General features: G+C 34.1%; 1 long non-coding RNA gene across 2 annotated transcripts; it reads left to right on the top strand.

Annotated features, from left to right (window-relative positions):
• Positions 1 to 3,921: 3,921 nt before the first annotated feature.
• Positions 3,922 to 6,432, top strand: LOC113320362. 2 transcript variants are annotated; one of them, XR_003346068.1, is made up of 3 exons: positions 3,922 to 4,082; positions 4,825 to 5,689; positions 5,835 to 6,432. It is a non-coding gene; the product is annotated as an uncharacterized LOC113320362 (long non-coding RNA). The 2 variants fall into 2 exon arrangements; XR_003346067.1 differs by having other exon boundaries at positions 3,922 to 5,689.
• Positions 6,433 to 14,642: the final 8,210 nt, after the last annotated feature.

The raw sequence follows: 14,642 nt of genomic DNA, 5'->3' as shown, positions 1-14,642 counted from the left end.
CTGCAAAGCTAATTTCGACACCTCCTGTGTGATACTAGTTGCGACTAGAGTCGATTCTCCTTTAACCTAGGTTTTATAAAACCATTATATGTTAACGACTTAAAAACTTCATTCGGAATTTGAAGCCAGACCCAACTATTTTCTCTGTAGTTGCGTATTATGATCTTACTTTGTTGTATCGTATTGGGTACTATCTTCTCTAAGATTCGCTCGAGATTCAATCTCCGATAGGTAAGATAAAAAGTAGTCACAAACATCTTCGTCTTATCGTTTGTGATTCCACAATATCTTGTTCCGCTTCCATACGGTTAAGATCATTGTGAGGTGATTGATATTACTAGGCTGTTCTTCGGGAATATAAGTCTGATGTATCAATTAGTTCATGTTCACCTTGATTTATCAAAAGACGGAACAAAAAATCGTGGGTATTTTTGTGGGAGACAGATTTATATTTTCAATAGACTTTTCTGTGTGAGACAAATTTGTTTATCAAGTCTTCGACTTTGGGTCGTAGCAACTTTTAGTTATGGGTGAGATCAGCTAACGGAATCAAGTGCGTATAGTCCTGCTGGGATTCAGAGGTGTAAGGAACGCGACTGCACCTTAATCAGTGTGAGATTGGTTAGGGCTCAACTACATTCCAGTCCGAAGTTAACTTGTAGTAGGCTAGAGTCTGTAGCGGCTTAATACAGTGTGGTTTTTAAATCTGGACTAAGTCCCGAGGTTTTTCTGCATTTGAAGTTTCCTCGTTAACAAAATTTATGGTGTCTGTGTTATTTCTTTTCCGTATTATATTTTCTATATAATTGAAATATCACAGATTGTGCATAGTTCAATCGGTTAGATAATCCAACTTTTGGTTGATATAAATTGATTGGCACTTGAACATTGGTCTTTGGTACCGTTCAAGTTGTTTCTCATAATAATTAGGCTCACGGATTTTCATCTGTTTGATTTTCTGATTACATTGATAAACAGAGATATAACTCTTGGATGTATTTTCCTTGATCGAGTCTGACTGTCTAGTTGATTCTCTTGGAAGTATATTGGAGTTATTCCATACATATTGCCTAAACGAAATATTGGGTGTGGTTGTTAGACCCCCGCTTTTTCACAAACTTATATGTAATTACCAAGTCCCGGAGTGTACATAAGTCTTCAGTTCATAAACCGGTTTGCAAACCTATGCAATTACCAAGTTCCGGACTCTACAAAACTTTTATATTAACGTACCGGTTTGCAAACTTTAAACCAACTTAAAGTTCCGGAGTCTATAGAACTTTTTAGTTCACGTACCGGTTTGCAAACTTAAGACCTATGCCGGTTCTGGAGTTCACATGACATTCAGCTTGCGTACCGGTTTGGGTACTAAACTGATTTTAGAATATAGAACTGTTTTGGCTCGCATACCGGTTTGATTATTTTAACCCGGTTCCCTTACCATAGCTCCACAATGGTTTGTATACGAATATACATACCTATCCGGATCACGAAACAAACAGATTTTCCCATAATGTACATACGAATATGCATATCATATAAATCTGAAAGTCGATGTATAGCCACTAAGCTACGTGTACGAATACATGTAATACGACTTCAGACATATAACAGTTTTCTCAGTTTGTAAGAATGATAACACTGTCTTGTATTCCGAACATAGTAGTTCCATATTTCTCTAAATCAATTCGAAACATTCTTGAATAATATCAATGATACATATCACTGTTCCACGCTATTTTCGAATGATAAACTTGAATCATGATTTCCTTCCGAACAGTAAATCGGTCTCCACCGAATTTGATCAAGTATGAACAAATGTTTATTAAGCTTAGTCATTATATTTCAAAAAATTCGTAAACTAAATAATTAGTTCTCGAATCGAAATTCTTGTCTATTCAAGCTAGTCTAATTAGTTATGCGACAATCGTCTCAAGGATAGAAAGGTGAATATAACTTGAGAAATAGGTGGTTCAGTCTTCACTTACCTTTTGTCAATGAATTTCTCCAAAAGCTTCGGTTGATCTTCGCCTTCAAACGGTAGAGTGCAAATGATGATTGGCTCGTTTCTCAACTCCACTATCCTAGACCGAGACTTAACTAATTGTAGACAGAAATCAAGATGTAGTTTTGACAACTAAATTTGACAACAAGCTTGATATAGCAACACTTGTGAGTTCGACCAAGCAATGTTCTAAAATTTTGTTTTCCAAAAAATAAATAAATTAACATTGTTATATGAAAAACCCTTTATTTGAAATCTTTGAGATATGTTATTGAACATCTAAATTTTATCAAAAAGAGTAAATTATATGAAAAGCCCTTTATTTGAAATCTTTGAGATATGTTATTGAACATCTAAATTTTATCAAAGAGAGTAAATATAGTTTTTCTTCAAAAAGAACGACAGATATAAGATATCAACATGTTTTAGTAATTGAAGTAACGATATTAAGGTAATTTCATTACATTGTTAATTACAAATAAAAAAATATAGGAAAAACATAGGTGATGTATTCTCATTGGTTAGGACGAGCGGAGACGTGAAGTTAGAAGATAGGTGATCTGGAGCCATTTTAAACCCAAAATAATAATTCTCCAACTGAAATATCAAATATGAATATTAGGATGATGTGTAGTAGCTATGTAGACATTCTTTAACTCATTATATACGGTTTCAGAGATTTTTCTAGAGGATGTAGACATCATACTTATCAAAATCAAAGGTTCGTTATTAAAAGGATTTAATGAATAGTCAATGATTAAATAAAAAATGCAATCAACATATATGACAACTGAATAAGTAAAATAGTCAATACAGATACATAATTCATCATATTCAGATCTCATATCCATAAAAAAGGTTTAAATGTGGGTTACTATTCGAGATTTTCTAAGCACCTATATCTTGATCAAGATTATCTGTTTGCCAGTCTGAAAGGAGGTCTTTATAGGGTGACAGATTTGTTTCTTGTCAGTAATCCCCTCAATTTCATAAAAAAATTGATCGACATTTAATCATTTTCATAAAAAAATTCTTTCACGTTCTTCAAATAATGACGATTAACCATATTTTAAAACTTTATTAAGCTAATTGAATTAGTTTTTTTTTCTTCAAATTCTCAAATTAAAATAAAAATATCGAAATAAAAATTTTCTGCCAATTGCTCGATAATGGTAAATATACTTTGAATTCCAACTGGAGTACGATTATAAGGATTTCCACAACAAACTTGTACAAATTTTTCCATAACTGTTTGTCGATACAAATTCTTATACACGGAATAAGTTCCTTCTTTCTCTAAAATACAAAACGCAATAACAAGATGCAAGTCTTCTCTAGGAGAGTGTTCCTTCCTCGTAATTTTTACCGATAATTTTGTTTACAAAAGGGATGAAGAAGAAAAATATAAGAAAAAAAGTTTTTGAGAGATGATTTGAGAAAATTTAAGTGGAGTATCAAGTTGTAAGGAGATGATTAGGAGTGACTCGAGAATAAAAACTAGTATCTACTCTCTCCATCCCAAATTAGATGATCTAGTTGGTTTTAAATTTTGTCTCATAAATAGATAAGTTATCTCTCTAATCAAGGGGATATTTCTAAAATTACCCTTTTAATTGATTATTGTTACTATAAGAAATATGTATAATTTGATAGTCATTTTTATATTCGTTATGTAGTTGTTTTAAAATGCTTTCCCAACAATATCATTGTTATAAAAAGGTACGGTGTTTGTCTCCATGATGACAAAAACTATCAGACGGACGACGTTTAATTTAGACCCGATCTAAAAGTCGGGATGCTCGGGATGAAGTAGTCATTAGACGGTTAGGAAAGAGTCACAACTATGAGGGGCTCACGGTGTTTACCATAAATAAATTGTCTCCTGCCAATTTTATGGTTGAATACTTTGATACCTTTCGAAATTCTTTCAATTTTCTGTCGCAAAAAAAACCTTTTCTCTGTCGCCGAAAAACCCTAAACCTGAAACCATTAATCTCCGCTGCAAAAATTCAACCATTGCCATTAACCATTACTACTGAAAATTACAATACCATGGTTTTGTTCTTTCAGCCTCAGGGTAATCTCTTCTCTGTTGTTGCCAAGATTATCGATTTCTGATAATCCTTTCGAGTTCTTCATATCTAATCTGATTACATAACAACAGTATCTGGATTCGGTTTAGAAACTTCATGTTTGTGTGATTCGATTTATATTACTTAAATCCTTGATTGAGTTTATTCTAGCTTAATATTATTTTGGTTACTAATTCGAACAATGGGTGTTCTGATTTGAGTTGTGGTTGTTTTCTTTTCCCGATAATCTCTTTTCTCTTACAGACGTTTGAGGATTCAGTTTTTCATATTTGTTTCAGTTTTTATTATTGAATTTTCATCGTAATCATCATGTTTATTCTGATACATGTTGTTCTTTTCAACTGATTTGAATATTTCTTAATTGATTTCTTCACGGGTAAATAAATCACTATCTGTCAACTCTATGCTGGAAGTTACTTAGTTAAGGGCTTGAAGCAAACAAATTAAAATTAGGATTTACTCCCTTTCTGTGTTTTATTTTGGTTCTTTTGATAATTTTCCTGCATCTTCATTAAATTATCGTGCATTGCCCAGGATGAATTACATGCAACAGCCCAAGCTTACCTTTTATGATTTTCACACAAAACCTAGAATGTTTTCTGTTATCTACTATCGGTGATGGGTATTTGAGAAGAACTTGGAGAGGATCGTCTACTGTAGGGTTTTATATTTCTGTAATAGATTATAATCTCTCTTTGCTTCAAGAGCTTATGCCTGGATACGTAGGTACAAATTCTTCTTCTACGCAGCTGTTGCTCTAGCTACTCCATGTCAAAAAAAAAAATTCTGTATGTATTCTCACGAACCAATTCATAATCAGGAAATGTGATTAATTTCCTCATTGATGAAAAACGTTATCTTACTTTTTAACTTTTTTGATTTGTTCTTATGAGATGTTTTTCAATTACATTATTGCGCCATGATCTGATTAATTGTTTTGTTTGGTCCAGAGACTAATATAGATTCGCGGTGTGATCTCTATCCAAAGCTATAAACCTATTATTTGTTTTTGCTATCGTTCCATAAATGTTTACCTATTTTCCAGTTTAGGAAAAAATAAAATCATAATGTTTGAGATTGTTGTGTAGTTGAATATGGAGTCTTGCCACAGCAGAAAAGGGACGGTTGTTAAATCGAACATGGAACTGAGGTATGAATTAATCTCTATTGTGAATCATGAAGGGGAAAAAGTTACCATGATGGGCTATGATAAATTTGTCATCATTCAGAGAAAGCTAGCTGGGGGATGATGCATAAGGTATGTTAATTTATGATAAAGAGAAGGTGTGCACAGAATGACCTTCATCGAGATGTGATTGATATATGACCCGACGAACAGAAGCCGTCCCTTGAATGGAAAGTCTCTGCACCAAGGTGTTAAACAAACTTAAATTAGGAAGCCGGATTGATAATGTTTTGTTTTAATTTTTAATTTGATGCTTTTTTTATTTACACAAATTTCATAGATACATCATTACATTGTATGTTAAGCTCGGAAATCAGTTGGATTGTTCATGAATTTCAAGGTGTACAGGGTATTGGTGTGCTTGAAGGATTATTGGTCAGTCACACATGATTATTTCGTAATAAGGTACATTTTGCAGCCATGAACTCTGTTCATTTCCTCCTTATTCTTATTATGTTAATGAACTCAATCTATTAGATCTTGATTTATAATGACATCTGTAGAAGAAGGGACTAGAGTAAATGATTAAAGACTCTGGAATTTTCTGTAGGGGGTACACTCTAAGTATAGGATATTATATATCAAGATACAAGAAGGATCGTGTCTGGGAATGTTTGCTATAATTTACATAGGATCCAACACAACTTGTGAGAGAATGTGCAGCTCATTTCATTTATTGGGAGAATGGAGGTTGTCTCTCGAGGTGATGAATGCTCTTTTGGACTCGTTAGAGACCGTTTATGGGGTTAAAACAGAAAGTCGCTAAAAAGCGATTAACTGCTTTTAAAATAAGTGCTGCTTTGGACTCATTACGAAGGTGTACATCACAACATTTAACCCTTGAATTTATATATGAAACCCCACCTCTTGCTGTTCGCATGATGCAAACTGACATGAACCCTTGGTAATGTAGTGGTGTAGTTAGAAAAAATATCCAATTAACAATTTAAAAGTCAAAGACGTTTGCAGTGAAAGAAATCTAGAAGCTAATATTATGAATTGCAATGTTCTAATCATATGTACTAGAACATTAAGATGTAGTTTATTGATATTTTTTGAAAGAGATACTACAAGTCTAGAGCATGAGCTTGCGGATATTCCTTTCGGAGAATTCATCAAGCACGGAACTATTTTTTCTCGGTACTAAATTATATTGTCGTTTCTATTTACATTATATCATACAGTCATAACGGTGGTAATTAACTTGAAATGGATTAAATGTAACTATTTTTTACCTTTAAGGACCAAAATTTCTTTATGTTGGCATTGGAATCTGCTATGTTCACATGATTATATGAAACAAATCTAGCTTGGCTTTGTGAGTGATGTGCATCATTATCTGCATTCAAGTGTAGAATGATGTTCACAATGTTAGCTGAATTTGTTTTTGGATGACTGCCATGGGGAGTTATGTTGGAGTTGTTTCGAAGAATGGGGGCCATGAAACTATGTAATCTTGAAAACTTTATTGTGGGATGTGATTGCTAATGCACTAGAATTTCCATTATTAAATCGTTTGATGGTTTCTCAATATAAAATAATTTCTATCGAAGCACTGTAAGCTAAAAATTCCGCGAACGCTAGCACTGTAAGCACTGTTAGCTCAATCGAGGAATTTTTAGCTTCTAAAATGTGACGTCTTGGTTTTCGACGGAACGCCATCATCTCAGATAATGCATGGCTTAGAACTGCCAATGCGTTGGAATTGTATGGAGTAGTCTGGCGTTGATAATTAAAATCGCACAAGAAAGATATTATATAATACTTATCTGCTGCCAAAAGACTTTCGGAGCATTAATAACTTATAAAGAGAATTAGGTACGTTTCCTGCCAACTGTCATGTGAATGTAGTATTTTATGTTTACACCTGCGATAGTGCTTAGAATTATAAAGTTCACCTTTGTAAGCATGATTGTGAACAGTTAAACGAAGAGAAGAAGAGCCATTCTCAAGGATAATAATTTTGGAGGACACTGACGACTACAAAGGTGTGATAATTGCGGCGAAAGAGATTACATAATTTACATTGATAAATGTTGAAGAAACTGATGAACCTGTGCGTATGTATACTTTGTATAATCAATATATATATAAGTAGCTTCTCGACATTTGTGACGACGTTTTAATGATATTCTTCGTAGTTCCAATTTGCCAAGCTAGCTTAATGGTTTTTAATCTACTCACTTCGTTTCTTTTTAATAGGATGGTTTCTATGAATAAATGTTTCAAAAAAATAGGTTGGTTTCTTAATTAGGAAAGTCAAATGTTGTTTTAATTTTTTGGGATCACTTTTCTCTTAACTTCTTTTGATGACAAGTGTCATGTCATGTGGATCAATTCACTTTAATTCTTTTGACGACAAGTGTCATGGGAACCATTTCACTTCACTTCAATTCTTTTATCGACAAGTGTAATGAGGATCACTTTCAATGATTAGTTCTTTTAATTTCCTTAAATTTCTCTAAAAACAAAACCAGCCTATTAAAAAAAAAGGGAGGAAGTATTTTATAGTATGCTTGATATCAATTTGTGGCACACAAATTACAAGCGCATCTGAACATTTAACATTGCATGTATTCTTGGTGCAGTACCGGAGCTGGCATCCATCCAGAGGAGCACGAAAAAATCCACTTCATATTACATGGACAATACAGAATTAATTCAGGCTGAACCGGAAAAAAAATGTATAAAATTGAAAAAAAATTAAAATATAAAACATTAGGCATGTAAGTATTGGCCTGATTAAAATATAATATGACAGGATTACCTAAATACCACACCAATTATTACAGGATGATTAAAATCTTAGTGTGAGGATACTGACCGGCGGACAAATTTGATTAGGTCAGCAAGTCATCGGGATCCTTATAGGTTCGACCCTCTAAATTTCAACCTAATCACAACCAATTTCAAAGTAGGGACTATATTTAACTCTAGAAGTTCTAATCCACGGTCTGGGCTATAGGCCCCGGCTGCGATGACATGATAACCTAAACACGGCCTCACTCATTATCGGATGACTAAAATGGCTGCTATGACATGATTACTTAAACATCGCCTCACTCATTATCGGATGACTAAAATTTTGTGCTAGGACACTGACCGGCAGACCAAATTTGATCAGGCCAGCAAGACATCGGGATCTTCCTTATAGGTTCCACGCTCTAGATTTCAACCTAATCACGTCTAATTTTAAAGTGAGGACTATATTTAACTCTAAAAATTTTAATCCACGGCAGGGACCTACTACTATGACACGATTACCTAAACACCTCCCCAATCATTACCAGATGACTAAAATTTTGTGTGAGAATACTGACAGGCTAACCAAATTTGATCAGGCCAGCAAGACATCAGGAACTTCCTTATAGGTTCGACCCTCTAAATTTCAACCTAATCACAACTAATTTTAAACTAGGGACTATATTTAACCAAGAAATTCTAATCCACGACCGGGCCCATAGGCCTAGGATAGTATGACACGATTACCTAAATACCGCCCTAATCATTAACGGACGACTAAAATTTTGTGTGAAGATACTGACAGGCTGACCAAATTTGGTTAGGCCAGCAAGATATAGGGATCTTCCATATAGGTTTCACCCTCTAAATTTCAATCTAATCACAACTAATTTCGAAGTGGGGGTTATATTTAACTCTAGAAATTTTAATCCACGGTCGGGGTCTATGGCCCCGGCTACTATGACATGATTACCTAAACACCGCCTCACTCATTACCGGACGACTAAAATTTTGTGCGAGGACACTGACTGGCTGGCCAAATTTGATCATGCCAGCAAGACATCAGGATCTTCCTTATAGGTTTCACCCTCTAAATTTCAACCTAATCACGACTAATTTTAAAGTGGGGACTATATTTAACTCTAGAAATTTTAATCCACGGCCGGTGCCGTAGGTCCCAACTACTATGACACGATTGCCTTAACACCGCCCCAATCATCACGGGATGACTAAAATTTTGTGCGAGGTTACTGACCGACTGACCAAATTTGATCTTTCCAGCATGACATCGGGATCTTCCTTAGGTTCCACCCTCTAGATTTCAACCTAATCACGTTTAATTTTAAAGTGAGACTATATTTAACTCTAGAAATTCTAATATACGGCTGGGGCTGTATTCCCCGGCTACTATGACGCGATTTACCTAAACACCGCCTCAATAATTACCGTATGACTAAAATTTTGTGTGAGAATACTGACCGGTCGACCAAAGTTGATCAGGCCAGCAAGACATCGGGGTCTCCCTTATAGGTTCGTCCCTCTAGATTTCAACCTAATCACAACTAATTTTAAAGTGGGGACTATATTTAACCTAGAAATTATAATCCACGACTGGGGCCATAGGCCCAGGCTATTGTGACACGATTACCTAAACACCCCTCCAATCATTGCTGGACGATTAAAATTTTGTGTGAGGATACTGACAGGCTGACCAAATTTGATCAGGACAGCAAGACATAAGGATCTTCATTATAGGTGCAATCCTCTAAATTTCAAGCTAATCACAACTAATTTTAAAGTGGGTACTATATTTAACTCTAGAAATTCTAATCCAAGGCCAACACTTCCGAGAATGGGAACTTTGCTTTCAGTGGTAAAATTAAGAAAAAAATATATCAAAGCGCATGTAATCGAAGGTGAGAATATTGATCAGGTTGTTGGCATGATAAGGGAAACATTCCAGGCACACTGTCATTAAATTTCATAATACAACAGACACATTTTTCAGTAAAAGTTATTGATGGTTAATGCTTAATCAGTAAATGATAGCAGATTGGTTATTTTTATATTTTACTATTTCACATTTTAGTCGTATTAATTTTAGTTGAAAATCGCCTATGCTGCAACGCTGCTTTCAGGCAGGCAGATGAGGCGAAACCTTTTATGATGTTCTTGCAAATATATTTTGTTAAATGAATTCTAGCATTCAATTTATTGTGCTTAAATTTTCACATACAATCATAACATACTTCGGTGACCAAGTTACAGAAATTACGACACCAATGCTCCCATTCTTTTGACATGAATACAAATACTACCATCCTTTCACATTCTAGCATTAGTAGTCTTTGCTTTGTTTGGCGTTTCAGTATGCACAGTACAATGTAAGTTTCTATGAAATACATGTTTTTGACCGAACCTTTTTGTATGTCAACTATCTGTCTTTGCAGCGTCCATATATATATTAGAATGAACTTTATACATAGTTTATTAGCTTATACATAAATTTCAGCGTCCATATATCTATTAGCTTGAACTTTATACATCATTTATTAGATTATACGTTGTTTTTTTACAACCATAAAATATATGTCTCGCCAAAATCTTACGGACTCTAACACTTATGATGAGTGTGGATTAATAAACACTAGGGATGGATTCACCAAAAATTTACACCAAAATTACAAACTGTATTAGACAAGCTAAAAAACATTCTCTATGATAAAAGAAGCATGTCAAGATATAAGAAAAGAATTGAGCGTGTCATAATTTATGTTGCTTTTCGCTAAATTTTTTTGTGGACTTAACGATTCACTCGGACAACATATTTTGAAACAGATTATCGCTACAAATAATAGGTTGAGCCGGGGTCGTAAGGTGTACACAACATATTTTTAATGACCGCTATACCATATTAATGGTATTGTTGTTCAACGGGTTAAGATTTAAGGATATTGAAACTTCAGGTGTTTAATTATTTTAAGCTGATCTGCTTTTTTATCCGTAAGCATATGTTGTTGGCTTCATCCTGATCTTTGTTGATTTAATAGTTCCAACATGCAACAAGTGTTGCACACTTGCACCATGGTCTTGATCGGGTATTACTCCATATTATATCCCAATATCTCATTTTCTTTGGAAATGTTGTTGTCTTGGCTCAAATGGAAGTACATGGTTTTCAACCATGTAGTTGTGGGTTTGACTCCCACAGATGGCATCATTACTTGGGTTGGTCGGGAAAGTTAACAGTGATTCCATTGTTTGGTTGGTTGGAAAATCTTTTTAGAAGGATTCTCTCTGATTATCTCTCAAAGGGTAAACCTTCAGGTGACTGCTAAGATTGTTTCCAAGGGATAGCAGAGTAACTGAAAGGATGTTGTAGCTTTGTTTCAGCGAAAAGATAGTTTTCATTTTTCTGTTGGGTATTTCTTAGCTAAATAAATTAATTTTATCGTCTCTTCTTTCATTAGCAATAATTTCATTTTGTTAATTCCGATGTTAATTAATTCTATTTTTTTTTTACTTTTTAGGGTTTCTTTGAGCATTGCAGTATTGAGAATGTGATTTGTGATGCATGAGTCATTAAGGATATCCTTTATATACAGTATTAGGGAAAGTCCAGACCTTCTAGAGGTAAGTCATAAGGATATATTGTGGGGTCACCTAGGTAAGTAGGTATCCTAGATGACTAATGAATTATTTACCAATATCATATAGCTTTTAGTAAGCACTTGAAGTACAAATTTCAAATAAATGAAAATATGAGGTACCTAGCTTGAGAACAGTTTTGGAGAAAAACGAAGAAATTCCATGAGAAATTATTTATTACGAAATCATATAAGAAACTAGATGACTATTCATGATTTCATTTTTGATTATTTGGTTGTTTGTGATGCTTGGGTTGTTAGTTTTATCAGTCAATTGGTTTTTACTGAGGTTCTGGAGAAAGGAGTAGTTTCTATACTCATTTTATTTGGTGCAGTTTACTTGGTGCAGGAAAGCATCCACCTGAGTTTTTTCTGGATAATCATTTGAACATATTGATTGTTGAAAGTTGATGCTGGCTATGATGAGTTTTTTCTGAATGGATTCCGAGGATGGTACCTAAGAAACCATGTAATTCAGGAAACTCCGGTGTGGAATATGATTGGTAGCATATTAGAGTCTCTTGTATTACATCATTCCATTATTGCTCAAAGTATCTGAGTAACAGGTCCCTGAATCTACTCATTTGGATCTATTCATCATATGTTGTTGCTTAATTTCAGATCTATGGACTGTTTATGTGATTAGTTCACCCACCTGGGCTTTTGGTCATCCGTTCAATCGAAAATTTATGCTTGGTTTATTTGGATTCGCTAGGGAATTTAAACAAGTGCTGATTTGGAAGTTTTTTTGGGTTTTTTACAACTCTTTCTTGGTGTAGAAAGAAGATCCAGCGATATTTCGGTTGTCTCTTGGTTGACTTGATATTTCATGCGTAGATTTCGCCTGGAAATTACCATATAATATAGATAAATGGTACCTAATCATACTAGGTTTTGAGCCATCACCAGTGAATTCAAATGAGATTTGTAAAGGCTGATTCTGGAAGAAAATGAGTAGATGATCGGAGGAGCAAAGAGCATAGATGAAGTCGTCTTTTCATGTGTCTCATGTAAATAGCTGCGTTATTTCTAACCAGCTCATCAGTGACTAGATTTTTTATTAAAGAGTTCTTGCAGACTGCAGCCGCCAAGTTCAAGACTAATCGACCAAATCCAAAAAGTTATCATAAAGGATATGTCCCAATTATACCTTCTTCCCAATAGACATCGTCCAACGTTACCCACCTTCTCTCTTAAAAGAGTCAAAATGGTGTTAGGCTTATTTCCTGGAAGTAGATCTCATGTAATTTTTGCTATTTTTTTTAACCTCCACAAGATCACACTTTCTTTAGGCGTTATTACTATCCATGCCGACCAATTACGATAATTATGTAGTCAATTAGTATAGGTTCTTACTTGAGAATTCCGAGGAATGCAGTTGTCTGCCAATGGCGCCTAAGGATGTAGTTGAACTCACACAATAATAAGTATAGTTTGCTGACCTCATAAAACGCCAAATGGTTGGCATGAGTGCTGCTAGATCATAATTTATCTAACAGTGCGAAAGCTAATTATTTCCGTAGATTTTTCTCTACAAAGGTAAACTTTTAAATAGATGTTTTTTTTTCCTGGTATGTTAATAATTAGTGTGTTTTTAAAGATAAGCAAGGTAAACGGTATTGGTTATTTTTTCACTTTCTATTGTTTCTTTCCTTCACTTTTCAGCTAATGTTAATTTGTATTCTCTGTACAGGTTCGCAATGGTCGTACACAGTTAGTATGAATATGTAAAGACTTACCTACATATATTAATACTAGCGAGAGTTATAGTACTCTTGAAAAAATAAATTAAATAAAATGTGTACTTCTTGAAGTTAATGGAGATTCCATATCAGATTGGTATTATGTTAGAGAATTTACTAAAACCTAATAGAGATTCCATATCGGCGGCTAAGCATATGATGAGTGATCCTCCATAGAGGTTGTCGTTCTAAAGTTGAACTTTAGATGTACGTTGTATGAAGAATGATCAATTTATTTTTTATTCGGATATTATACATAATGATATTAAGTGATTAGTGTGTTTTTTATTCAATTTATTTTATTCAAAACTTTATTGTAGTTGTTCATTAAATAATAATATTAAGTGATTTTTTTTTAATGTCCTTCATTATCATATATATTGGTGTGAGTAAGATATAAAGTTCCGATAGGCGGTTAGTTTGGACGTTCGAATTAAACTAAGATATAAGAAATATATTTCTTTCGATCAAAATTTTAACAACCATGAAGAACTTAAATTCTTATTTCGTTGATCGTTCCTCATTGGTTCTCAAAAATTTCTTAGAGACAAAAGGTGAGGTATGTGGTGTAATGAGTAACTTTTGTCAGCTCTGAAGCATTAGTACTTATGTTAGAAAGACTTGACATGATGATCTTACTAATTTTTGGTCGAACATACAAATTTTTGGTAAATGTATTACAATGTTATTTTCTTTATGTTTCTTAAGTTTACTCTCCCTTTGTTGGTACGTATAACACAAATTGATATAGTTATTAGCCTAAACACTCGGCCTACTCAAAGGCTCCATCGACACCATCACTCTTCCCGTCTTTGATTCAACCAATTAACTCGTCGGTGCATATAAATATCTCCAACCTGCTGAAATTACATAATCTGAAGTCGCGGTTGGGTTAATTGAGTTTTTCTAAATGGAATCAAAAAGTAATAGTCAATATCACTGTCACCACCACCAGACCTGTTTTAATGGAATATAATTAAACCGACACCGTCTCCTTTTATTTATTCTCTTATATATGAAGCTTCCAAACTACCATTAGTTCTCATTTCCATCAGACTCGATGGTACAATCACAAAGCTCTATCTTCTTATAAGCAACAACAAATTACTACTTTTACCCTTCCTATGTAGAGGAAATATGATGGAAAGGGCCGGGAAAGCTAAGGATGGTGAACATTCTCTTCTTTGTAAATATAACTTGCAGTTATAGGAAGCAAGGATGTTATTA

This window comes from Papaver somniferum, chromosome 11, assembly GCF_003573695.1.
Source record: "Papaver somniferum cultivar HN1 chromosome 11, ASM357369v1, whole genome shotgun sequence".
NCBI lineage: Eukaryota > Viridiplantae > Streptophyta > Magnoliopsida > Ranunculales > Papaveraceae > Papaver > Papaver somniferum.
This window is presented reverse-complemented; position numbering and strand designations above follow the sequence as displayed.